Below are 27381 nucleotides of genomic sequence, written 5' to 3'. Positions count from 1 at the left end.
TTGTCCTTTAAAAACGTGAATGCACTTCAAGAATTATTTGATCCAGCGAGATCAGTATTTCTACCTACACAGGATGTGGCCATAGTGTATCGCACTTGAAAGTGTCTCAGTGCCAAGAATACACTGACTGTGAATTGTAATACTGTTAATCAATACTCCTTGGTATTATAAGAAATTATCTTATAGATTAGATACTCTCTCTGCTGGCACACTGCATGAATGAAAAGTTTGTTCTTTGTCATGCTTTCTGCATGCATGTTGCTCCTGAGTTCAATTTCCAACCTAAGGCTTGTCCCCTTGGCTTCTCCTTTGTATAATGCCATATAATGGCTATTCATTTCCTTTTATTCATTCATTATATTCTTTATTTCGGTTGTGAGACCATAAAAGACAACATTTCATGTCAACAATTGAAAAAAGGTTTAAGAGAATAAAATGCATTAAAAAAAAGGAAACAATCTTTCATAATTTATGAATAACCACAGATAAAAAATACATTTCATTAAAGTTTTAAAAATTGCAGACGGGCCCACCACATAGCAGCAAGAAATCGTGAGGTAGCAAATACTATATGCATACTAGTGTCATGTTTTAGGAGCCTATACACATCTGTACAACGAGCAGCACCAAGATTCTTACATAATTGCTGTAGCTCTCTTCTTCTAATCTTGGAGTAGAAAAACATGCAGTTCTGTTTCCTCGGCTAGACCACAGGCAGGGCAGACCACGGGAACATCCTTGGACCATTTTTTAACATATGAATACAGGGGGAGACAACCATGTCGAAACTGCAGATAAAGTTTCCTAGCTATGGTTGGACGTATAAAATCCAAGCACGGCTCTTATCTTATCTTATCCAGAATTTGTACAGCGCACGTACACCCGAAGGTTTCATGGCGCTAACTGACAATACTGGAGACTAAATCCAGGGAGTACAGAAAATAGAGGAGTTACGCCGATGTATGCACAAAGAGCCACGTCTTAAGCAGCTGCCTAAACTGGATAAGAGAAGTAGAAGAACGAATCTCCAGGGTGAGAGTATTCCAGAGCTTGGAAGCAAGCGTGGCAAACCTGCGTCCTCCTTTGCGTTGGAATTTGAAGCGGGGGACAATCAAAAGAGATTGAAAGGCAGACCGGAGATTGCGCAAAGGAACATATTTGGGTAGAAGATCCTGAATGAACTTGGGGCTGCGAGCATTAAAAGCTTTAAACGTCATGCAGGCAGCTTTAAAGCGAATGCGTTGTACAACAGGTAACCAATGGAGTTGCCTAAGTAGCGGTCTAGCAGACTGCCAGCGCGGGAGATGAAAGATGAGTCTGGTGGCTTGATTTTGAGCCAGCTGCAAACATTTGCTGAGAGATACCGGGAGGCCGAGGTAAATAGCATTGGAAAAGTCCAAATGCGACAGCACCAGGGCCATTACAACCTGGGTCAGAACGGATTGGGTGAACAGCCGGCTTATCTTCTTTATTTTCCGAAGCTGAAAGAAACATGAGGACACCACAGCATTAACCTGAGGTCTCAGCGATAACAGCGAGGTCTGGGGAGAACCATTTGTGGGCGTCAGCGTGATGTAGAGTTTTCGACATTTTTAAAGGGGCGTGTATATTGCTGGCTTTGACAAGCCATTCAGAGATGTCAGCTGCAGATTGGTTAAGGTTATCATGCTTGGCGGGAATGGTATTCTACAGACTATCAAGGAAAGCAGAAGTATCCAAAGAGCCCCACTTCCTAATCATGCGGCTTTTAATTGCAGTGTTAATAGAGGGCTTAGGGATGGATATGGAATTGGATCAAAAAGTGATCAGACCATATACACGGTGTAATCGTAGGAGATGAGACGCTGAGGTTAGAGCTCCAAATCGGATCCAGCGTGTGTCCTTTAATATGTGTGGCCACATCAATATGATGGCTTAAATTAAGTCCTGTGAGAAGATCCCCAAATTCATTTGCTGCTGGGTCTTCGGACTTCTTATCCAGCCAGTAATTGAAATCACCAACCAGCAGGATCTTGGTGTAATCAGTAACTAACATGGCCAACTGATCGCAGAAGGAGAGAGGGAAGGAGGGCATACTTTGGGGGGGGTCTTTACATTATTATGCATAGAAAAGTGTCTGGTCCGGTATCGAACCTAATCACCAAATTGTCGACTGCTGGGAGGTCGAGTGACGTCAATTTGGTGAATACTAGCTGTTTTTTTATAATGGCCGCAACTCCACCACCCATTTTGCCCGGGACGCGGTCCACCTGAAAAATATAGTAGCTCTCGGGGAGTGCTGCCAAAATAAGGGAGAGGAGTCCGTGTTAAGCCACGTCTCTGTAAGGAAGAGAATGTCAGGTTTTTGGTCTGCTAGAAAGAGGAAAATATCCATTTGATGTTTTACAAGCGATCTAGTGTTGAGGTAGCAGATAGATAGATGTTGTACAGTGTTGGCTTTAGGCCGGCTGGGTGGAGAAAGCCTGTAAGGTATAGTAGGCGGGAGCTGATAGATACTCAATAGGGAAAGATGTCTGGCCATGGAAGGACTAAGGGGACTGGCAGTGCTACGAAGGTGCAGCAAATCCTTCGAAGAGTAAATCAAGGGGGACAAAAGAGGGGTGGCCCCTGGTCCCGGCCCGTCGCGGACGGGCGCAGATAATCGGTGCGCCCGCTGCGCACGTCCGCTGTGCGGCCGGAAGGGGATACACATTTATGATGTGCTCAGGGTTGGGCGTGAGGAAGCTGCAACGCCAACCCTGGTCTATCCCCAAGATGGCGGACCCCCTGTCGCACCCAAAGACAGTACCTAATCGGCTGTTTCGGAAATGAGCGGCAAGGACAGTGCGGCAGAAGGCAGAGGATAAGAGCCAAAGTGCAAGTGCGGTAATTAAAACAGTATTAAAATAAAACAACAAGAGATATCAATATTTAAAAATAAAGCACGTTGCTCCCGGCTTTCCGCCAGGGTCGGGCGTGAGGAAGCTGCAACGCCAACCCTGGGCTATTCCCAATATGGCGGACCCCCTGTCGCACCCGAAGACAGCACCTAATCGGCTGTTTCGGAAATGAGCGGCAAGGACAGTGCGGCAGAAGGCAGAGGGTCAGAGCCAAAGTGCAAGTGCGGTAATTAAAACAGTATTAAAATAAAACAACAAGAGATATCAATATTTAAAAATAAAGCGCGTTGCTCCCGGCTTTCCGCCTCAGGAGTTCAGTAGCAGAATGTCAGTAGTGCGCGCGAGGGCAGAGCGCGACTTATAAACTGGACTGCAATCGAAATCAGCTGTGCTCAGGGTCGGGCGTGAGGAAGCTGCAACGCAAACCCTGGGCTATCCCCAAGATGGCGGACCCCCTGTCGCACCCGAAGACAGCACCTAATCGGCTGTTTCGGAAATGAGCGGCAAGGACAGTGCGGCAGAAGGCAGAGGGTAGGAGCCAAAGTCCAAGTGCGGTAATTAAAACAGTATTAAAATAAAGCAACAAGAGATATCAATATTTAAAAATAAAGCACGTTGCTCCCGGCTTTCCGCCTCAGGAGTTCAGTAGCAGAATGTCAGAGTGTCTAGTTGATAAATGGCTTTTATATCCATAAACTGGTGGGTCACAGACACAGAACCGATATTAGGGTCCTCTAAGATGTTATCAAGTTTCGTCTCCCAATACCTGGTGCATAAATGTGTACGTGTAACCCTAGTAAGGGCAATTAGGGGACTCACCCATAGCTCGGAACATTTCCCTTTAGTCTCTTTTCTTTCATTTTATATTCTTCCATTGCATTCATTTTTTATCTCCCACCTGATTTATTTCCCCCTCCTTTTCGGTTTTCAACTGCGTGTCCTGTGCATTTCATCTATCATTTTTGTCCTTTACCTGCTCATGTTAGAGTATCTACATTAGGCTATTGTTCTCCCCTCTATATTAACATAAAATGTACTTTTGAATTCAGACCTGTATTCATCATGTTCTTCTAGTGCCCAGTGGATGTTTATGCCCTGTCCCTCTTGTGACCTCTACACTCTTTGAGACAGAGTTATTAAGGGTATGCCCTGGCACTCATTGCTGATTGATGTAAGGCATCACATAACATTACAAAGCACTGTAAACAGCAGCAAAGGCTCAACTTCAATGCACCTAAATTATATGATGCAGAACAGCCAGAAATAGGGTGTCACTGATGACATCATCAACGGGCGACTCTTACTAAATGTCGTACTGCATTATTTTCAGTTCTTCATGCCACACAGCACTGCCTTTAATGAAGTACAGTAAATCTGGTCCTTCGTCTCCAGCTGCTATAAGACAATTAATTGGCCTCATAATGGAACAGTACCAGCTGTAGAATGAGGGTTTGTGGGGCAGCCAAGCGAAGGGAGGTCTGCCCCCGGGCAGATTGGGAGGGGCGGGGCAGGCTGGGGGGGTTTCTATTTTGTAATTTCCCAGTAGTAACCCAAGGTATAAAGGCTCCCAGACACCATTTTAGGTTTGGTGACCTGGTGGCTGGGAGCGGAGAGTAGGGGGTAGAAAAGATTTCAATTGTGCGATTTAGTGTAGGCAGGGTAGGGTCAGTATAAATATTGATACCATCCTACCAGAAGTATGAAGGTTTATTGAGTCCGGCAAGCGCTGCGGTTGGTGAGCGAGGTGGGTGGCTTGACTTGTTGGTTCCGGAGGCCGCAGGCTCATCGTGCCTGACTCAGCGGGCGCTGGCGGGACTGCCGGCCGCCATGATCGCAGTGTGCACATCGCTGAAAGGGTCGAAGGCCAGTGCAGTAAGTGAAAGGGGCCACTTGTATATCAGGAGAGCGGCCCCAAGAGTTTCTTTGCAGGCTGGAGTGTCATCTGAGGCTCTGTGGAGGGTGGCGGGGCCCTCCTGAGTTGCGGCGGAAGTGAGGCGTGGAGCAGCTGCAGGCCCCAAATGCACGAAGAGTCAGCACCGGGGCCCGATGCGAGCAGGTCTGGGGCCTCCGGTGCTGTGAAGAAGGGAGCGAAGGCTCCAGGCGAGTCCACGAAGGCATGAGTGGGGGTCGGGGTTTAGGGAGCACTACTCAGCGTGGAGCTGGGAATAAGGCATGCGCTGAGGCCCCGTCAGGGTTTCTTGGTTCAGAGGGGGGGGGGTTAGAGTCTTCCTTTGCATCAGGGGAAGGGAGGGGATGGAATATGGCCACCCAGAGGATGGGACACTGGGGGTAAAAGCAGGGGCCCCTATGGGGCTATGGGGAGGTTACAGGGGTTGGGAAGAGGGCCAAGAACAGCAGGGGGTTGAGCTCCTGGGGAACTGGAGCCCAGAGGGACACAGGTATAGCTTGGATATCTTTACATCTTGGAACGAAGAGGTGAGGGGGTTAGATAGGGTGGGACAGATAGATGCATAGATGGCTTGGGGAGGGTCGCTGCAGGGAGGAAGGGGCCATCGGACAAGGTAGGGGGGTTGCGGGGGCCAGGGGCAGGGTTTAAACTTGTTGTGGGGGCACAGGGGGGACCAGAGCAGGGCTTAGAGCAGGGCCCGGCATCGACATGCATTGCGGCCATGCTGGAATGGAGTGGGGATGAGGAGTGGGGCACAGTGACAAAGAGAGGGCAATGGATTTAGAGGAACAATGAGATGGGCAGAAGGCAATGCATGGCAGGGCAAGAAACAGAGAATAGACCAGGCAGGGGATTTACAGGGAACCAGCACACCAGACCAGATGTTTGTTTTTCAGGGTGAGGAGCAGTGCGGCGCTGCAGACTCGGCAGAGCTGGGAGCGGCTAGATGGCGCCGAGGCGAAGGGAGGGTGGAACCGAGAACGGAACACCAATACCGATGGGGGAACCCGTCACAGGCAGCATATGTAGGCCCAGTACGACCTCACTGGCCCAACACCCGGTGGGGTAAACAGCCATAACAACAACATTTTCGCAACAAATACCATTACCCCGCATTCCAACACAACACATCTACCATTACTCCGCAATAACAATACAACGCATAGCATTACAATGCATAGCATTTACCATGAATGCCTTTAAAATGAATTTCACTGTAAAGGCATGAACGGTAAAGGCATATGTGTTTTACATGTGTGTATAAGGTAATTATAGGGTGGGTTTGGGTTTTGTGGTGCAGGGGTATAGGTTTTAGGGGTATTTTTAGGGTTTAGGGTGGCTCTGGGGTTTTGGGTTGCACAGAGTAATTTTAGGGTGGTTTTTTTGGGGTGCCCAGTGTAATTTTGGGGTTCAGGATGGGTTTGGGTTTTGGGGTACATAGGGTAATTTTAGGCTTCAGGGTGTTTTTTTTTTAGGGTGCCCATGGTCATTTTAGGGTTCATGGTGGGTTGGGGTTTTGGGGTGCCCAGGATAATTTTAGGGTTCAGGGTGGGCTTGGGTTTTGGGGTTCAGGAGAATTTTTAGAGTTAAGGGTGGGCTTGTTTTTTGGGGTGACCAGGGTAATTTTAGGGTTCAGGGTAGGTTTGGAGGTGCCCATGGTAATTTTAGGGTTTAGGGTGGGTTGGGGTTTTGGGGTGCCCAGGATCATTTTAGGGTTCAGGGTGGGCTTGGGTTTTGGGGTTCAGGAGAATTATTAGAGTTAAGGGTGGACTTGTTTTTTGGGGTGCCAAGTGTAATTTTGGGGTTCAGGGTGGTTTGGGGTTTTGGGGTGCACAGGGTAATTTTAGTGTTCAGGGTGGGTTTGGGGGTGCATGGTTATTTTTAGGGTTGAGGTTGGGTTTGTTTTTTAGGGTGCCCAGGCTAATTATAGGGTTCAGGGTGGGTTTGAGTTTTGGGGTGCCATGGGCAATTTTAGGGTTCAGGGTGGGTTTGGGTTTGGGTTTGGCTGCCCAGTGTAATTTTAGAGCTTGGGGTGGGTTTGGGGGTTCAGGGGTATTTTTAGGATTACGAGGGGGTTTGTGTTTTTTCAGGTGCTCAGGGTACTTTTAGGGTTCAGGGTGGGTTTGGGGTACAAGGGTGCAAGGGTAATTTTAGGGTTTGGGGTTTCATGGGTTTTGGGGTGCCAAGGGTAAATTTAGGGTTCAGGGTGGGTTAGGGTTTTGGGGTGCAAGGGTATTTTTAGGGCTAAGGGTGGGGTTACTTTGGGGGTGCAAGGGTATTTGTAGGGTTCAGGGTGGGTTTGGGTTTTAGGGTGCAAGGGTATTTTTAGGGTTAAGGGTTTGTTTGGGTTTTGGGCTGCCAAGGTAATTTTAGGGTTCAGGGTGGGTTTGGGTTTTGGGGTGCAAGGATATTTTTATGGTTAAGGTAGGGTTTGGGATTTGGGGGGCCCTGGGTAATTTTAGGGTTTAGGGTTTGTTTGGGTTTTGGGGTGCCAAGGGTAAATTTAGGGTTCATGGTGGGTATGGGTTTTGGGGTGCAAGGGTATTTTTAGGGCCACTGGTGGGTTTTCTTTGGGAGTGCAAGGGTATTTTTAGGGTTCAGAGTGGGTTTGGGTTTTGGAGTGCCCAGGGTCATTTTCGGGTTCAGGGTGCGTTTGGGTTTTCGGGTGCAAGGGTATTTTTAGGGTTAAGGGTTTGTTTGGGTTTTGGGGTGCCAAGGTAATTTTAGGGTTCAGGGTTTCTTTGGGTTTTGGGATGCCCAGGATAATTTTAGGGATCAGAGTGGGTTTGGGTTTTGGGTTGTAGGGGTATTTTTAGGGTTCAGGGTTTGATTGGGTTTTGGGGGTTCCAGCATAATTTCAGGGTTCAGGGTGGGTTTGGGTTTTGTGGTGCAGCGGTATGTTTAGGATTAAGGGGGGGTTTGTTTTTTGGGTTGCCCATGGTATTTTTAGGGTTCAAGGTGGGTTTGGGATTTGGAGTGCAAGGGTATTTTTAAGGATTAGGCTGGGTTTTGTTGGGGTGCTCAGGGTAATTTCAGGGTTTAGGGCTTAGGTCTTCAAACTGTGGGGCGTGCCCCCCGGGGGGGGGGCCGCATCCCTTCAGTGGGGGTGCGCACTTCACCCCACACTGTTGCTTCCAGGCGCGAGACATGCCTCTCAGCCCGGGCTGCTGCACCTGCTGGGGGCTCCGCTGAGAGTGTCAAGAGTCAAAGGTCTTAGTTTAAAGGCCAGAGGCACAACATTTCGGAGGGGGGGGCTAATTCTCATGGTCATGGAGATGCAGGAGCTGTAAGAAAGGGTGGAAAACAACAAAGCCTGGTAAACACGCAAATGGTCTTTTAGAGACCTGTGAAGTACTTGGGTGCATAGCTTCAAAACTGTCTGTGTGTGTGCCCAGGAAGCTGTCTCAGCCCGGGCTGACACACACGACAGGTGTGGGTGGTGGGGGGAGGCATGCTGAAGCCTTTTGAGCCAATGGGCGTTGTGCGCCTGCTAAAAAACATGGGGTTTATTTACAAGCCCCTTGCGCCACTTTTGCATCACTTTTAACATGGAAAAAGTGACGCAAAAGTGGCAGAAGGGGCTTGTAAATCTGCCCCCGTGTGCATATTTACATACCTTTGTAAACTGATTAAAGAGGCTGTTCTTTTTCTGGTTCCAGTACCCCCTGTGCCCCCTCTCTGCCTATTCCTTACTTTTTACTCCGTTAATTGTGAGAATGCATTTCATGAAAAGGAATATAAAGTAGGGTTACCAAAATAAAAATGCCAGCCATGTGCTGTTTAAAGAGCATGCAAAGGCCTTGTCTTGACACTAAATACGGTTATAAATAAAGTAGTATCTATTCCTTTGTAATGTGACGTTTCAATCTTTGTTCCCTTTAATTATAAGTCATAGATCATTCAGGCAGCCATAGAACACAATTAAAAATACGTTCTATGTATTTTTGCTGTTCCAAGTGTGCACTGATCAGTGCTGAAAATAGGCTTTAGGGGACTGCTTACTTTTGTACCTTCTGGGGCATCAATATAATGAGCTGGCAACACTAATCGCAAAACTGGAAGTTTATTGCAGGAGGAGCACAATATTTATTTCCCCCCACCCTCGATCCCTGGACCTTGCCATAAAAGCATTAGTTTAACTTATATCTGAAACCCTATACCAAGCCTCAATAACATGCTGAGTAACTATAACTGTGTATGGCATGGGTACTCACAAACTTTCTCTAGGGGGCGAAATTTACAGTGTGGTTTGTGTCGGAGGGTCACACCGGTGGGGGCGGGGTCATTGGGGAGGGGGCAGGGCTAGAGCAACAAAAAAAACTGTGACCAAGAGGTTGAACACAGGTCCCTGCAGTGGACGCCTTCGTCCACTGAGCCACCAGACCCGGCATACACACATCTCTCTCCCTCTCTCTCCCTCTCTCAACCTCTCTCTTCCTCTCTCGCTCCCTTTCTCCCTCCATCTCTCCCTATTTCACCCTCTGTCTCACTCCCTCTCTCTCTCTCTCTCTGTCTCCCTCTCTCTCTGTCTCCCTCTCTCTCCCTCTCTCTCTCTCTCTCTCTCTCCCTCTCTCTCTCAGTCTCCCTCTCTCTCCTTCCCTCTCCCTCTCTGTCTCCCTCTCTCCCCTTCCCTCTCCCACTCTGTCTCCCTCACTCTGTTTCCCTCACTCTGTTGCCCTCCTCACTCTGTTGCCTTCCTCACTCTGTTGCCCTCCCTCCTCCCTCCCTCTGTCTGTAACCCTCCTCCCTCCCTCTGTCTGTTACCCTCCTCCCTCTGTCTGTCACCCTCCTCCCTCCCTCTGTCTGTCATCCTCCTCCCTCCCTCCTCTGTCTGTCTGTCACCCTCCTCCTTCCCTCCTCCCTCCCTCTGTCTTTCACCCTCTCTCTCCCTCCATCTCCCTTTCTCTGTCTCCCTCCATCTCCTTCTCTTTGTCTCCCTCTGTCTGTCCCCCTCTGTTTCCCTCCCTCTTCTTCTCTTTGTCTCCCTCTGTCTGTCTCCCTCTGTCTCCCTCTCCCTCTGTCTGTCTCCCTTTCTCTGTCTCCCTCTCTAAGCCTCCCTTTCCCTCCCTCTCTCTTCCTCTGTCTGCCTCCCTTTCCCGCCCTCCTTTCCTTCCCTCCCTTGCTCTCCCTCTGTCGGCCTCCCTTTCCCTCCCTCCTTTCCTTTCCTCCCTCACTCTCCCTCTGTCTGCTCCTTTTCCCTCCCTCCTTTCCCTTCCTCACTTGCTCTCCCTCTGTCTGCCTCCCTTTCCCTCCCTCCTTTCCCTCCCTTGCTATCCCTCCCTTTCCCTCCCTCGCTCTCCCTCTGTCTGTGTCTGCCTCCCTTTCCCTCCCTCCCTCGCTCTCCCTCTGTCTGCCTCCTTTTCCCTCCCTCCTTTCCTTCCCTCGCTCTCCAGATGTCTGCCTCCCTTTCCCTCCCTCCTTTCCCTCCCTCCCTCGCTCTCCCTCTGCCTGCCTCCCTTTCCCTCCCTCCCTCGCTCTCCTTCTGTCTGTGTCTGCCTCCCTTTCCCTCCCTCCCTCGCTCTCCCTCTGTAAGGGATCTCACCTGGGTTTTCTGCATGAGCGTCCAGGAACCGAAGACAGGTCCACAACTTCCCAGCAACACCCACGTGACTATCAAACACTAGATCACGAGTGTGCTTGCAGGGAAGCAGGGAAATAAAACAAGGAAAGGTTGGGGAAGAATCTGTGAAGTGATACCCTCTACTGGCGGTGCACAAATCCCTTCCACTGGCTGGTTTGGCTCTTGGCAGGAGCTGAAAGGAAAAGAAGAAATTACAAAGGTAGAATAAAGGGAAATTAATGTGTACAGGAAGAACGTGCTTACAGAATACCTACCTAACTCTTCCTCTGTGTGCAGAATTTAGAAGTCGAGGGGAAAGCTGACTTGTAGTCTTGGGCTCAGGTATGATGGGAGGATCCTATAATCATGGAAAACAGGAAGCTTCTACCAAAAAAGGGTGGGCCGGATCAGGATGGCGTAGGACTGGAGCTTGAGTGAATGCTCTCTTGAGGGATTCAAACGCGTTATCAGCCTCAGATGTCCATTGGAAAACTACTCCTTTTTTCAGAAGCTTTGTAATGGGAGCAACCAAACTGGAAAAATTACAAATGAACCTCCTATAGAAGTTGGTGAATCCAAGGAAGCGTTGTATTTCTTTAACTGTTCTTGGGTCAGGCCACTTAAGAACAGCTTCCACCTTTTGCTGATCCATGCTTACCCTTGAGGAGGAATGATGTAACCTAAAAATGCTACTTCCTTCACATGAAAGAAACATTTTTTAAATTTGCAATAGAGGTGGTTGTCCCTTAATCGTTCTAATACCTTCCTCACATGCTCTATGTGTTCTTCTACTGAAGGGGAAAATATCAAGAGGTCATCAATGTAGACGGTGACACAGTCATCAATCAAGTCTTTTAGAACTTCGTTTATAAAAAACTGTAATGCGGAAGGCGCTTTACAAAGCCCAAAGGGCATTACTAGACATTCAAAGAGCCCATATGTTGTGCAAAACACTGTCTTCCACTCGTCTCCCTCCTTGACACGCACCAAATGATACGCGCCGCGTAAATCCAATTTAGTAAAGATACAGGCATTTCTTACTCTGTCAAGGAGGGAGGCGATCAACGGAAGTGGATAGCGATTCTTAATGGTGATGTTATTCAAAGCCCTGTAGTCAATACAACACCGAAGGCCACCTTCTCTCTTCGGAATAAAAAAAAGAGACGAAGAGGCTGGGGTCCTGGAAGGGCGTATAAATCCAATTTCTAGCATGGTATCTAAGTACTCTCGCAAGTACATGTTTTCCTTTTCAGTAAGGGAATACACCCTACTGCAGGGGATCTTGGCTCCTGCCTGTAAATCAATGCGACAGTCATACAGTCGATGAGGAGGAAGGCTTGTGGCTTGTGCTATGTCAAAAATTTCCCTGAGATCATGATATTCTATGGGCAAGGTACCGTCTTCCTCTTCAGTCGTCACAGAGATGTTGGCTGCACACCGAATGCTTTCCTGCTCTGCTTTAAATGTCAAAGTCTGTTGTTCCCAATTAATGATAGGGTTGTGTAATCTTAACCAGGGTAACCCCAAAAGCACAGGGAATTGTGGAGACTGAATCAAATCAAACTCTATATCTTCAGAATGTTTTGGTCCCATTTCTAGTCTTAAACTGATTGTATGATGAGTAATGGGTCCAGATTTTAAAGCACTGCCATCTATAGTAGTGACTTCTTCCCAAGTGTTTTTGGGCCTACTACTTATTTGATGTCTGTGTGCCCATTCTAAATCCATGAAATTCCCCTTTGCCCCGGAGTCAATCATTATTTGCACCTCTAACCTCTGATCTTCCCATGATAGTCGAGCAGGTACAAAGAAATGCTGGATAAGAATAGTCTTCGTTTCTGAAGAGGAGGAGACAATCAAACCAGAACTGCCTGAGATCCCTGTCTCATAAGGTCTCAGGCTTATTAGTTTTCCGATTTCCTACTAGACAGGGGTTTGATGGGACATGTTCTTAAGAAGTGACCTGCCTTACCACAGTATAAACATAGTTTATTGTCTCTTCTTCTTTGTCTTTCTTTGGTACTCAGGGGTCCTTTCACTGAGCCTATCTGCATAGGTTCTGTCTCTTCTACGGTCTTTTCTGTTTCAGTTCCTTTTTCTCGTAAAACCACCGCCTCTCTTTCTTACGCTCCTGTATTCTGTGATCTAACTTTACTACCAAATCTATGAGTTCGGGACATGTTTCAGGAGGGTCAACAACCTGAGCTAAAGCATCCTTAAGATCATCTGGTAACCCCTTGTAGAATAAAGCGCTACGCTTCTACTCCGGCCACCCTGCCTCAGCCACCAGACGATGGTAATGTAAGAGGGTAAATCTTTAGTTCCTTCTCTCAACGAAAGCAATTCAGTATCTGCAGAGTGCGTGAAGGTGTGTTTATCAAAAAGCTTCTTGAGCTCTCCCCTAAAGGCAGAATAGTTCTGCAATAGGGGATCATTTCTTTCGATTAATGGAATGGCCCAGTTAGCAGCTGAACCTCCCAAATAAGAAATTACGAATGCTAGTTTCGCTTGATCATTAGGGAAACAACAGGCCTTGCACATAAAATGGAGCTGGCACTGGCTGATGAAAGCCGCAAATCTAGTTGTGTCTGCCATAAAACGTTCACGAGGGGCGAGAGGAATAGTTTGAGGAGTGGACACATGCACTACTGGAGGGGTTACACTAGGACCTGCTCTACCAGCCTCAGGATCAGGTCTTCTATCTCTCTGTAGGTCAGCCAACGTTACCTGACTCAGTTCTATGACGCTCGGGCTGAAAAATCGCTTTTTAAGGCTTTGTGTTCTGTAAGGGATCTCACCTGGGTTTTCTGCAGGAGCGTCCAGGAACCGAAGACAGGTCCACAACTTCCCACCAACACCCACGTGACTATCAAACACTAGATCACGAGTGTGCTTGCGGGGAAGCAGGGAAACAAAACAAGGACAGGTTGGAGAAGAATCTGTGAAGCGATACCCTCTACTGGCAGTGCACAAATCCCTTCCATTGGCTGGTTTGGCCCTTGACAGGAGCTGAAAGGAAAAGAAGAAATTACAAAGGTAGAAAAAAGGGATATGAATGTCTATAAGAAGAACGTGCTTACAGAATAACTACCTAACTCTTCCTCTGTGTGCACAATCTAGAAGTCGAGGGGAAAGCTGACTTGTAGTCTTGGGCTCAGGTATGATGGGAGTATCCTATAATCATGGAAAACAGGAAGACCTTTAGGCTTATAAGCTGAATAATACCCTTATAACTCCTCTCCTAAATCTCTTCTCACCATTAGTACATACAGGGGTATTGCAGAGGATCAGTCCTTGTGCCAGAACAGGGCTTCTTCACCAGAACTAAAAGTCACACAAAAGGGAAATAACCAGTAACCATTGTGGCTTTAACGTGGAAAGATATAAGCAAAAGCAGTGCTATGCTGTTACCAGTTTTTGATGATGTGTTCAGACTGGATAGGAGGCTTTGTGATGTAGATGGCCAGAGAACAGGATAAAACGCTCCTACTTGGAAAGCAATAACTAAAAAAAAACGGGGGGAAAGCAAAGAAACAGGCGGAACTCCAGAACCCCTAGGACCACCAAAGAACCAGCGGAACCGCCCAGCCTAAGTCCGGCCGGCCGACGGAACACAAGTCCAGCCGGCGGGTGGAACCAGACAGGGAACAGTCCGTCCGGCCCTGCGGTGATTCAAAGGGGAGGAGTCCGGCCACAGGGAGACTGCAAACACGGGGAAAATAACTAGGAAAACCGGGCACCTGTAGCATGACAGCAGTGCTGAACACAAACACGGCGGCGGTTAAAACGAAATCAGGAATTCAGTAGATCCAAAGAAATGCGGAGGGTCGGAAGACAGGTAGTCCAGGAACACGGACGTGGCGGGTCGTGGCAAGGCTAGAACGCAAAGCGTTGCATTGAGGGGAAGTCAGGCTCTTAAGCCCGCCTGACCTCCTCACGCATGCGTGTTGCCAAGCCGCCATTTTGCAGGCTACGGGAGCAATCATGACACCCTCTGTCTGTGTCTGCCTCCCTTTCCCTTCCTCCTTTCCCTCCCTCCCTTGCTCTCCCTCTGTCTGCCTCCCTTTCCCTCCCTTGCTCTCCATCCCCGCCCTTTCCCTCCCTCCCTCGCTCTCCCTCTGTCTGCCTCCCTTTCCCTCCCTCCCTCGCTCTCCCTCCCCCTCCCTTTCCCTTCCTCCCTGTCTCCCTCCCTCCACCTCCCTCCCTCGCTCTCCCTCTGTCTGCCTCCCTACCCCTCCCTCCCTCTCCATCTGCCTCCATTTCCCTCCCTCCCTCGCTCTCCCTCCCTTTCCCTCCCTTGCTCTCCCACCCCGCCTTTTCCCTCCCTCCCTCGCTCTCCCTCTGTCTGCCTCCCTTCCCCTCCCTCCCCCCCGCTGCCTCCCTTTTCCTCCCTCTCTCGCTCTCTCTCCTCTCCCTCCCTTTCCCTCCCTCTGTCTGTGTCTGCCTCCCTTTTCCTCCCTCGCTCTCCCTCCCTCTCCCTCCCTTTCCCTCCCTCCGTCGCCCTCCCTCCCTCTCCCTCCCTTTCACTCCCTCCCTCGCTCTCCCTTTGTCTCCCTCTCTTTCCCTCCCTCCCTCTGTCTCTGTCCCTCTACCTCCCTCTGTCACCCTCTTCATCTCACCCTGCCGGTGTGTGGCCGGGCTGAGACAGCTTCCTGGCACACACACACACACAGCTGCACCCGAGCTCTTCACAGGTCTTTAAAAGACCATTTGTAAGTTAATGAGGCTTTTGTATTTCACCTCTTAGCGCCCCTGCAGCTGCACTCTGACTATCACTGGAATGCCCGGGCCCCCACAGAGCAGCAGAGTCTCTCAGAGTCGCGGTGCGTAGTGTTTTCTGACACACTTTATTATTATTATTTTTTTAAACACGGGGAAATTGTCTGCAAGGTCCACGGGCCGCCATGGAAGGCTTGCCGGGCCGCTGGCGGCCCGCGGACCGTACTATGAGTACCCCTGGTGTATGGGAATTCACCCTGCATTTAGACAACTCACTCCTTATTCTCGTCCTCCACTTTCACACTCACCCTACACTCACAGGGATCACAATGTACTCACACTGATCACTATGCACTGAACCCACCTTCTCACCCTGTACTCACAGTGACCACACTGGACTTAGGCCACTCACTATGAACTTACACCATTCTCCCTCCACTTACCCTGCGGTCACTTGAGCACACCGCATACTCTGTACTCACAGTGATCACTCTGCACTCACAATACTATTGCACTGTTTACTTTGTACCTCACCCTGCAGTCACACGAGTTCACCCTGTACCTCACCCTGCAGTCACACGAGCACACTACTCACACTGATCATGCGACACTTCACTCACCTGTCCCTCTCACGTGTGCGATCAGTGTTTGGGCCAGCCCTCGCTGGGAATCTTAGTCCCCCCGTCCGAAATTCTGTCTAGTTGCGCCCCATGTTGCTTCCCACATCGGAAGTACGTTTCACTGCAAGGACTTTACAACGGTTACATCCTTCCTGAAGATTCCATTCTCTGGCAGGTAAGAGTGAAGAGCTTTTTGTATTATTTTTTTAAAGCCTCACTCCTTTCCCCTTTGTCCCAATACTAGGGGGAACATTGGATATTTCAAGGAGGAGTGGATTTGGCATTAATGGCATAGGTGCTGCCTTTGGTTCTGGGGTCCCAGGTTAGAGTCCAGGGTTCAGCTCAACATTGTGTGATCCTGGGTAAAATCACTTAATTTACCAGTGACTTACGAAAGATTAATTTGACCTTGATTAAAGTCGCTGGTACTTGTTTAACATGTTCCAATCCCTAGAGCTGAGCCCACAAGTCAAATATAACAAATATTGTGAAGTGTGCCTACCATCTGTCCTCGCTTCTTTTGCAAACCAAGCGTAAATGTTTTCTTTTGCAGCTATTTCTGAAGCTTTGGAAGGCGATCTTCTTTATAAGCCAACTATGCTAACTAATTGACTCTTGATGCTGCTAGAGAGTAAAGATGTATATATCCTCTTGAATAACTTGTATCACATGTGTATGATGTTAATGTCCTCTAGGACTTCTTGGCAAACTGTGGCTGGCATCCTACGGACATGGCAACACCTGGCCATACTCAACATGATCATGGATTTTCAATTGTGTCAGAAAGAATGTTTTGTGGAACTTCTTTTTCTGATATCTTGTTTAGGGGCAAGGATGTGGCACAACAGCTGGAGCTGATGACTGTAGAGCTGGGAAACCAGGTTCAATTCTTGATGTCTGCTCAACATCCTGTGATTCTGGGAAAATGACTTAATATCCCTGTGTTTACAAAAAATGAATGTGTGCTTGTGTAATGTAAACGATGCTCCTGTAAAGCGCTCCAATACCTTTAGGTCATGTTCCCCCTATATGGAACTACAAAAAATATATTGCAAAATGTTGTGAGCACTCCCGTTTCCAGGCACTGCTCAAGATTGGAAGTATAGCACAACCTAAGGATGGCAGAAGCAAGAATCCATCCACACATTGTCTCTTTGGAGAAAAACAAGCACTCCCACCCCTTTGTTTTGGGAGTGTTTTTGCTAATCTATCCTAAATGTTGTGTTTTATGTGAAAAATAAAGCACCAATGTAATTATTTGTGCTAATTTATTTCTAGGAGACTTTTCATTTTAGCTTTACAACCTGGGCTCTGCAGGAGGGAATGGCCATCAATGATGCACAGTACCGGCTTCCAGACCTTTTTTGTCAGGTGGTAGTGGCGGTGGGGGGGCTCGGCGTGTAAAAAGGTTTAGATGGGGGGGCTCGGCCGACTAAAGTTTGAAGACCTCTGGTTTAGGGGTTATGGGTATCCGGGTGGAAATTGGTAATTTTAGAATTTTGAGGGTGTATTGTTATTGGGGTACAAAGTGTAATTTTGGAATTTAAGGGGGTATTTAAATATTATATATATATATATATATATTACCTACTGGCGGTCGCCAGTAGGTAGTTATAGTTAGGACCTAGTTTCCATAGGAAATCCTCAACATTCTATTTGAATTAACTTTGGCCCTGGTGGATGAATCTTTGCGAATTTCTCAAAGAAGATGGCTCGGTCCGCTGCGCTCCTTCCCTGAAAGTTTGGGGGGGATTGGTGAAGTGGGGGCTGAGATAAAAGGGGGGTCCCAAAACGTGTTTTCTCCATGTTATTTTCCATAGGACGTTTAGACACGGCTACAGGTCGAACGGCTGAATGAATTTATAAGAAATTTGGCAAAACTGTAGAGTCCGGCTCGCAGATTACGCTTTTTTTGGAATGGTGTAAATCTGTTCAGTAGTTGCTGAGAAAATTAAAGTTAAAGTCAATTATATATCTATAAGCGCGTACGGGTGCGCGTACTCAAGCGGCTGCGCGCGAGCGGAATTTTTTTTTTGCTGCGTGACGTCTGTTAACGTTCGATTCGAAGGAAATCAGGAAGTGTTGACCGCCATTTTGTCACTGCGAGTAAATATATTGTCATTTCAAAGCGTTGGAACATGGAAAGGGGAGAAGGTAGAGATTGTTTTGCTGCGTAGGTTCTCTCAGGGTGTGCAGTAAGGCCCTTAAACGCGAATATATATATATATATTTTTTTTTTTAAAAGTTGCGGGGTGCGCGCACTCGGCGCGCACACCTATTTACAAGAGTGTGAAAATGGAGATAAATCAGCAGTTTGAGTGCTTTGATATAAGGTGGCTCTGAAAAGAGCCCTTGTGTTAATTGAGTTTTTTCTGCATTTATAAGTAAGTACCGATGCAGAGTCTGATGTTGCAGAGGAAGATTCTGTTTCCCTCATCCGTGAAATGAACACCATCTGTCCTATAGATGTCTTGCATGTGGTAACGCAAGTTGTTGTGGTAAATAGAACCCATGCTATAATCCCAGAGGAAAGCAGAAACAGATTTATTTACATGTCTCCTTGCTTTCTCAATTTGTGCACAATGTTGATTGGACCAATTCCATTTCTGTCTTTGGCATATATTGGAATATACCAAGGCAGTTCGAGGAAAAAGTGTCATCAATTGTCGAAAGGTGTCTTTTAGAAGCATTTCCAGACCTACCCCAGTCAATGTGCCTAGATCGTTCCCACCACAGTGCACAATTATAAGGTCTGGTTCTGGGAGATGCATAAAAGTTTTCACCAATGGTATTAATTGGTGACATCTTAATCCTCTTTGCCCAATCCACGTTATCTGCACATTTGGTAAATCAAGGTTGGAAATTCGTCTGCTTGCTGCATATTTTCCACTCCAGTGAATATAGCTGTGTCCTAAAAGCCAAACCTTCATTTTCAAGGCAGATGCACTCGTACTCCGATGGGTTCTGGAAGTGGAATGGCAGTTAGAAGCTGAAAGTCAGGATAAAAAAATGGATGAAGCTTGGTGTGGTTGAAAAACGAAAAATGATTGGTTGATTCTAATACGTGAAGATTGAAGACTACGTTGCAGGTTAATGTTATGTAAAAGAAAAAGTAGTATTGGGTGTGAAAAAAATGACATGTAACAGAGCTGTGGATAGGCAGGTGTTTCTGGAGGGAGAACAGTGTTGTTAGTTTGCTGTAGAACGTTGAGATATGAACTTTTTTGACCTGTGCCTTCAGCCAGGTGCAGAATGAGGTGTTACCATGGAAACAGCCAGAGATGGCAGTGGGTGATGGGTGACTTTTATGTGACATTGAAAATATTGTGAGGGACAACCAACTGAAATGTAAATTTGTATACAAAATTTTGCGGGAGGAAATATGATTGGTTGAAGAGACATATATGAGTCTGTATTGACTGGATATCTGTGCCATTGAATTTTGGTTGCAGTGATAGCAGCATAATTGAGACTTCCGTCAAACGAATATCTATTTTGTGACTGTCACTGTTGTACATCGTACAAAGCATTGGTAAAGGTAAGTCTGTAACTGTTTGTTTTGTCATGTACCGTAAAATATGGTTTACTCACAAACAATGATTGATTTTCCTCATAGTTTGAAACTAAACTCATTTTTGGCTGTCATAATGTGTTGTATTTCTAAAACTATTTTTAATTTAAATGTGAAATATGAAGTATAAAATATGTTTAATATAAAGAGTAATTATTTGTGTGATTTTGAAGCCTTTATATATAATGAGAGAAGTTGTTTATGAAGTGAAAAAATGATATTAGCAGAGAGACAGATAATGCAGATAGAGAGAGAAATGGTAAATTACATGTGATACCGTCGTGAAAAAATGTTAATGGTTAATGAATTCGTAAACTTTCTGTCACACGACAAAATTAGAGTGCGGTTTCTGGACGCGGCCTGCATTGGTGGGTGTAGGGTGAGAGGGGCAGGTGGTTGAGTGAAATAAAATGAAAAGTTGGTATATTACATGTGATACCGTATTGAAAAAGTGGTAATGTTTAATGAATTCTTAAAGTTTCTGTCAGACGACAAAATTATAGTGCGGTTTGTGGCCGCGGCCTGCATTGGTGGGCGTAGGGTGAGAAGGGCAGGTGGTCGAGTAAAATAAAATTAAAAGTTGGTACATTACATGTGATACGGTCTTGAAAAAGTGGTAATGCTTAATGAATTCTTAAAGTTTGTGTCAGACGACAAAATTATAGTGCGGTTTGTGGCCGCGGCCTGCGATGGTGGGCGTAGGGTGAGAAGGGCAGGTGGTCGAGTAAAATAAAATGAAAAGTTCTGACCATGAGGTTGTACACAGATTTGTGCAGTAAATGTGTTCGTAAATTGAGGTACCAAACGGAGTATAAAAATATCTCTCTCACTCCTGCTGTTTGACTGCATCTTTATCTCTCTTCTGTTTTCCGTCTCCGTTGCCCTGTGTTATCTTATTGTGTGTGTGTCTGTCTGTGTCTGCCTTCAGTCCAGGCTGAGGAACTTTGCTGTGGAGGCACACACAGATAGTCGCATCAAAGTAGTTGGAACGTTTAAAAAAAACTATTTATATAATTGAAATGCTTTTTTGAAGCGCTAGTGAATGTTTTCTTTCAGAATTACCGCTCGGTTGTTTCCATAGAGCAGAGGGTATGTTGTATTTCACTACTTAGTGCCTCTGCATGTGTACTCTGTTCTCTGGTGGCTGGCGGAGAAGTGTTTGTTATTGTGGAGATTAAAGCGTGATAAGGAGTGAAATACGACATAGCGTCTGGTCTGTAGAAGCGTGGGAGCATTGATTAACACTGAGTGGAGCGGAACTGCGACGGTGCTTGAGAAGAGTAATAAATTATTTTTTTACAGAGGTACAACTGTCTGCATGGTGCGCGACCTACTAAGAAAGGGTTCACGGGCTGTTATAGGGCTGTGGGTTCTAGTATGAGTAAATCAGGTCGACAAAAGAAAATATTAAGTTAGTACAGCTGAAGTTACGTGGAACACATGAATACTGTTTCAGTATACAATCATTTTAGTTGAGATTATGGATTAAAAGAGAGAACGTGTATATTTGAAATGTTTATTCAGAAATGCACTGTTTTCAAGGCAAGTTTCTAATCTAATACGAGTAGAGACATTGCAAAAAAAAAAGTAATCGGTATAGTCAGTAGTACATAGAATACAAACGGTATAGTTGATGAAAAATGAATATGGTTTTGCAAAATTAATTATACACTCTTATGAGGAAGTATATTATATTTTAATAAGTGGAAGAAGGTCTCTGGCCTTTCAGTTTAGGAACGATACATGAAAATGCTAGTGGTTAGACATTATGTCTTTATCAATCAGCTCTCTGTATGCGAAGCACTATCACGTTTCTGTTATGCTATTGTGTAAGGGAAAAAAAACGCGCCAAAACGGGCAAAATGGCGAGAGGTGCATGTATGTAATCAAAATATTTCAGTTTATGGAAAATTAAATGATCAGAGGTGTCTGAGGCGGAATTAAGCAGTTCAAATGCGAAATGGCGTTTACAGTTATAAAAAACTCATTCTATATTTACACATTAATTAGGGCACATGTAGCATATATTAGCGAGTTTTGGTTCGAGTACGTTTGAAATAACATAAGATAAGATATACAATAGAATTGTTGAGATTAGACTTTAATAAAAAATAAAGTTCAAAATCGAGTAGCTGAAGAAAAAAAATGTAGTCCACATAAAAGATCAAAATGTAACCAGTAGGAAATCATAATGTCCACTGTTAGTAAAGCCAATAGGTCTGTTCATGTTAAGAAAGTATCCAAGAAAACGTGAAAAATATAGGGAGGCAAAACGAAATATGGACGTCAATGGCTTGCATAACAGTCAACCCAGGATTGTATAGGCGAAGTAGGCAGCAACTGCTTCTAACAGGAAGTCACTGTTATGATCCGAAAACATGTCAGCCATCCAATTGAAAAGAGGAAAGCAGCATTCATGATCTGTTATTACCGGAGCCTCTAGTACCATCAGAGGACAGCTCGGTGGGTTTTCAATGTAGCTGTCTGTCAGGAAATCTTGCGCCGTTGCGAATATATCCCAATGACCCAGAACTCCTTGTATCGCTGCAAAGGCCATAATCCCTCAGTTGCAACAAAGTTGTTCATGATTAATTAACGGATTCATGAGATGATTGTAATTCACTTCAGGAGGTACCAAGTTGCAGAGACATAAGTCCAGGGCCCACATGAAATCACAGCTCAGGCAATGAAATACAGGCTGCACACAGGTGAAATAGGAATATCGAAATGATAATCGATATGAAGTATTCGGAGTCGAGAGTGCTAAGATGCCGTAGTAGTCAAGCATCTTCTGGCGAAATAGTTCTAAGTGTTCCGGCTTGTTTGCGAAGACAGGAGGGACATCCATTTTGAAATAAACGAGATGGGAACACAAACATCGCAGCACTGGCAGTTCAACAGGAAGTCCACAGAAATAGGTCGCAGAGCATGGAGTGAATAGTAGCAGAATGACTTGATATAATTTTTGGCAGTCCGGTCAATAAACCATTGGTTAGTAGTTATAAAAAAAATAGCGTGTCTTGAAGTGGAGGATGTGTTTAAAATTAAGGGAGTCACCTCAGTAAATTGTAAAGGAAGGCCACTCTTTTATAAGGAATGGTGTTGTCTGTGAATATTAGCTAAGTGAAAGATATGTTCGCGAACAGATGCTACGCTAACTTGTTTTTGTGACAATAAGGCTGTTGTTCATGTCTTGTGATTCAAGGCCGGAATTCGCTGCCAGATGAAAACATCAAGGTTCACATGCGTGGGGTAGATAAACTACATTCTTAAAGGGAAGCAAATGCAGAGTGATTTTTACCGCGTAAGCTTTGTCGTTTAAAAAGTCATAGTGATTTTCATTATATGTAAAAAATAATATCACTGATGAAGAATGAAAAAAAATCGTTATAATAATAGGCACTGGTGTATTTTTGGAAAGATATGCAACATTACAGGGATTCCACTTAAATAAGTCATGTAATTGAAAGTGCCTGCATGTGGACGACTAAATATATGTTTAGGCGTTTAATATGCAGCTTTGAAAAAAAACGTGCGTTTGTTTTAAAAATGAAATGTAAAGGTTTAGAGCAGGAGTTTCCAAAGCGGTCGTGGAGGGCTAGATGCATGGCAGATTAAAAAAATTACTACATGTTTTTCAATGGGGTTATCTTAAACATATAGGGGCATATTATGAAGCAATAGCGATAATTATCGCTATTGCTTGGTTGGAGACAAAAATGTACCGCTGCGCTGCGGTAATTTTTATCGCAGATAAACCTTGGTATTACCAAGGTTTATCGCAAATGCGATAAAAAACGGCCGCAATGCATGAATATCGCTGAAAAGTCCGCGATATTTATGCATTACCGAGCTAATGCTCTTAGCCATGTTATCCACCTCCCATTGGATAACATGGCTAAGAACTGCTCAGGGCAGGTGTTAGCTTTTGGAGATATTCGCGCCTAGCACGAATATCTTCAAAAGTTGGTAATAGGAGATAGCGATGTTAGCGACTGTTTCCAGTCGCTAACATCTTGGCACGCCCACTTTGCATGTCATTAGTGATAAATATCACTGACATGCAAAGTGGGGCCCAAGATGGACGCTATCTCCTACTAGCTGTCGCTAACTGGTGTTAGCGACAGCTAGGTAATAGGGAGATAATTTTATCTCCGCTTTCTTGGCTTTTAAAGCCAAACAAGCAGAGATAAACCCCCTTGATAATATGCCCCTCGTTTCTTTATCTACTGTGTAGTTTTTCTGCATGTTGCCTATTCTTTGATTTTTACTGTTGCTGTGTCTTACACATTTTCCAGGGGCGGGTATAGGGTCATGGCAGCCCTGGGCAGGGAGCGTAGGTAGGGGGCTCTGTAACAGGGGGTTTGGGCGGGGTGGAGCGTGCAGCCCACTGAAGAGGGGGAGGTGGATCAAGGTGTTTGGAAGTGGAACAGAGGCAGAGCACGCCAAATTCCTGCCATGGTCCGCTATGCAAATATGTATGCATCCTTAGAGGATTATTCTATTAAGGATATATATTAATATGGTGGCTCCTGGGGTTTGGTGGTTCTGTGCAGGTGTACTGCTTGCATATGCCCATGGTTGGCCCTGTATTTTCTGTCTATGCACTTGTTCTCCGTCACATGGGCTTTTAGTTATGAAGGCCTTGTGTCGCTGGTGCATGAGTTTTAACATGGGAAAAAGTGATATATCTGTGGCGCAATGGTTTCATAAATGAGACATTTTGTATCTTATTGTAATGATAGAGAATCTTGGGGAATTTATCTGTTATGCTTGTTCTTTGCTATAATGGCTCTATGTTGTGTAAGAAATAAGTCTGTAATAAGTTAATTAAATTTTATTATTTTCTTTTTTACAGTGTTTGGTGCTGAAAAGCAACAACGTGCCTTCTGAATTACAGAATTTGAGTAATTATATTCTTTTTTTCAGGTGAGTTGGTATTTTTGCATAGGCAATTTTTTTGGGTGCACATGAAAATAATGGAGAAGATTTTTTTAAATGTTTGTAAAATTTCATTTTGGAATATGATTTTATCTTGAATTATTCACATGGGTTGTATCTGCTTATACTAGATATGTATTTTGAGATATTCTCCACTGACAGTTGAAATTATCTTTTAATGGGCTTGGTGCATGTGTTCTTTTTGATGGAGTTCAGATTTACGGATCATTGGAGTATAATTCTTTCATGTTTCCATTACTTAAATCTTGTGAAGTGCTCATGATTTTTTAAATCTTGTTGCATTATGTTTGGCAGTTTTTCTCCTTTATTTACAAAGAGGTATTATGATATGGTTCTAGGTGTGATGGGTATCTTTCCTGCATATCTGTGATTATACTATGTATAGGCATTGTTTTACATATTCATGCAGAGGTTTATTATGAGGTTGTTCTTCATGCTTAGTATGACATTTTGTATATGCTATGACTTTTACATGGTGAGTATGCTGTTGAAACATAAAAGGAACTGTCTCTGTGAGAAGTAGTAATCTGTTAAGTGAATGCTATGGTTTGTATAGTGTGAGCCTTCTCTTCAGAGTGCATAAAGTTTACATAGCTCTTTGTACTGGTGAACTGAAAAAATGGGTCTCTAAAAATTAATTCTACAGATTATCAATATTTGTGATATCTAGAAAATCTAAAAAGAAATTTTACAGTAAAATGTCTTTTAACAACAGTAATTATTTAATGGAAAAAAAAGATCAGTGTTAATGTTTAGGGTTATATTGCCAATTTCTTTTCAAAAGAAGAGGAACGTGATATCTTAAAATATATAGAGTTAATAAGTTAGAAATTATAAAAATATATGTAGTTTAAAAATTAGTAAAGGTATTTTTAAGTTATACATTTATGAAAAAAGATATAATTTAGTCTCTATATTTTTTTAAAAGGATACAGAAGAATAAACTGAGTCTAGTTATGGAGAATTCCTCAGAAGAGAAACAAATTCATTTTGAAATCATTAACGAAGTGATGGAGAAAATTTTAGACGCAGTCTTTCAAGAGGAAATAGATGAAAAAAATTATTTTATGGACATGTCTTTAGACTCCGCTTACTTAGAGATGGTTGAAGGAGATGAGGACTTTGGACTTGAAGAAGTCCCTGATGATATAATGGTGGAAGTTCTACAAAATTATGAAGATTTCAATAAATACAATTTTTTTTGATAGTAAAGCATTCTTGAAGACAGTTTTCTTGTCCTATTCGTCGTTGATGTGCTTTAGGAGAGTGATAAGACATGTTCTCATGAAGTGTAAAAGAGATTGTAGTAAAAAAGATTAAAACATCTACGATGACCCATAGTTCTTGAAAAAAGTGTACTGTTTGTATGCTTTAAAAATTAGAATTAAAAACTGTCTATAATGTTAAAACAGATATGGAGTGTGATAAAATTAAGAACCAACATTCACTACAGGATTTCCTACTCTGTTCAGAGACTTTCTGTTATTTTCTTAATTCTACTTAGAAAATGAATCTGTGGTTTAAATTTGTGCGTTATATGCTAGTAGTCAACTATAATATTTGTTATGTTTGTGTTTTACAGATTGAGAATTTCATCAAAATCTTAAATTAAGATGCCGACCAGAACTGAAAAAAGAAAACTCTATAAACGGACTTACAATTTGAAGAAGAAAGGAATTGAAGAAGTATTAAAAGAATATAGGACGGATAAAAAGAAGAGTGCTCCTGGTAAGCAAACCAAAAAGTTTTTGAGAGCAATATGTGGAAGGAAAAATGTTAGTATTGAAGTGGACAAGGAAAAAAGTATACCAGTATCGAGAAGGAGACATGGAACCAAAGATAAAAATGTTTCTGGAATCAGGAGACAGGAAAATCTGTACAGTAAAACTCGGATGAATCAATTTAGCCAAATCAGGAAGCGTATGTTTTACAACAGAGTAGTTTCGAATTTATTACAAAAGGAGAAAGTTTCTAAAAGAAGATCTGCTTTTCTTAAGAAGAAACAATATATAGAGGGTATTGTTGAGCGCGCGTTTGAGACAAAAAGAAAATTATTTATTTTAGTACTTAATAGAATAAATACGCTAAATAAGGCAATACAAGTTTTAAAAGCTAAAAGTAAATGGAAGAGACACATAAATAGGAGTAATTTTTGTAAAGTGTTTTCTGGGAAGTGGATGCATACTTCAACGTCTGAACCATTTTTTAATGAAGAGAGTTACTTTCAAAGTAACGATTTGTTGCATGCAGTTGACACCAGTGGTCGAGGATACGAGGTGAAGGAGGGATGAGTAATTGAGAAAGAGAAAATTGTGGTTAGAAATGCAGAAGAGGTGATGGCTGGAGAAGCTTCAGGGGGACGTGCTAATGTTCCTGTTTACAGTTGGAATTGTAGTAGCATTTGTAGTGTACGACAGGATTCAATTGATTTCTTTCGCAATTTCTTACGTAAGTACACTAAAGAAAGTCTTAGAAAAAAAATTGTTATGTTGCAAGAATTAGATCATTGCAGAGTGCGAGAAAAAATAGGTCTGCAAGGTCATTCTCTGGCTTGTCTTTCTAAAAAAATATGCCAGAGTGTGTTTCATCACTTCAGGATGTTAGCAGTGCATCATACTAAAATGAGAAAATTGGTGAGAAAGTTGTATTATGCAAAAGGTCCAGCACTTAAACTTAAACAGTTAAATACTGCTCTTTTGTATGGATGTGAATTAGCTCTTAAGAAGATTTGTGCAGAAATTGAGGTAAGTTATTTTGGTCCAGAGGAAGGTAATGCAGAAACTGATATAATTATAGAAGGAAATGTGTTAGAAAATGTTGGACATGTTAATATTGAAAATTTTGAACAGGAAATAATAAAGTTTAAGGTAATTGCAGGTGAGAAACCAAATTTTTCTTGTGTCTGTTGTCGACGCATTCATTACAAAAGTCAAACTAGGTTAGTTGATTCATATTTAAAAAGTGAAGATGAAAGTAATGGTCAATGGAAAGATTTTGCAACTTATTTGTTGGTGGAAAACTATTTTGATTTGGGTTTTGAGCAACGTATTTGTAAATATTGTTATAATAAATTAAATGAAAATAAAATGCCTGCTAGAGCTGTTCATAATAATCTAGAGTTGATAAATATTCCATCAGAATTGATGGATTTAAATACTTAT

The sequence above is a fragment of the Lissotriton helveticus genome, chromosome 5_1 (assembly GCF_964261635.1).
Source record: "Lissotriton helveticus chromosome 5_1, aLisHel1.1, whole genome shotgun sequence".
In the NCBI taxonomy this organism is placed as follows: Eukaryota; Metazoa; Chordata; class Amphibia; order Caudata; family Salamandridae; genus Lissotriton; species Lissotriton helveticus.
This window is presented reverse-complemented; position numbering follows the sequence as displayed.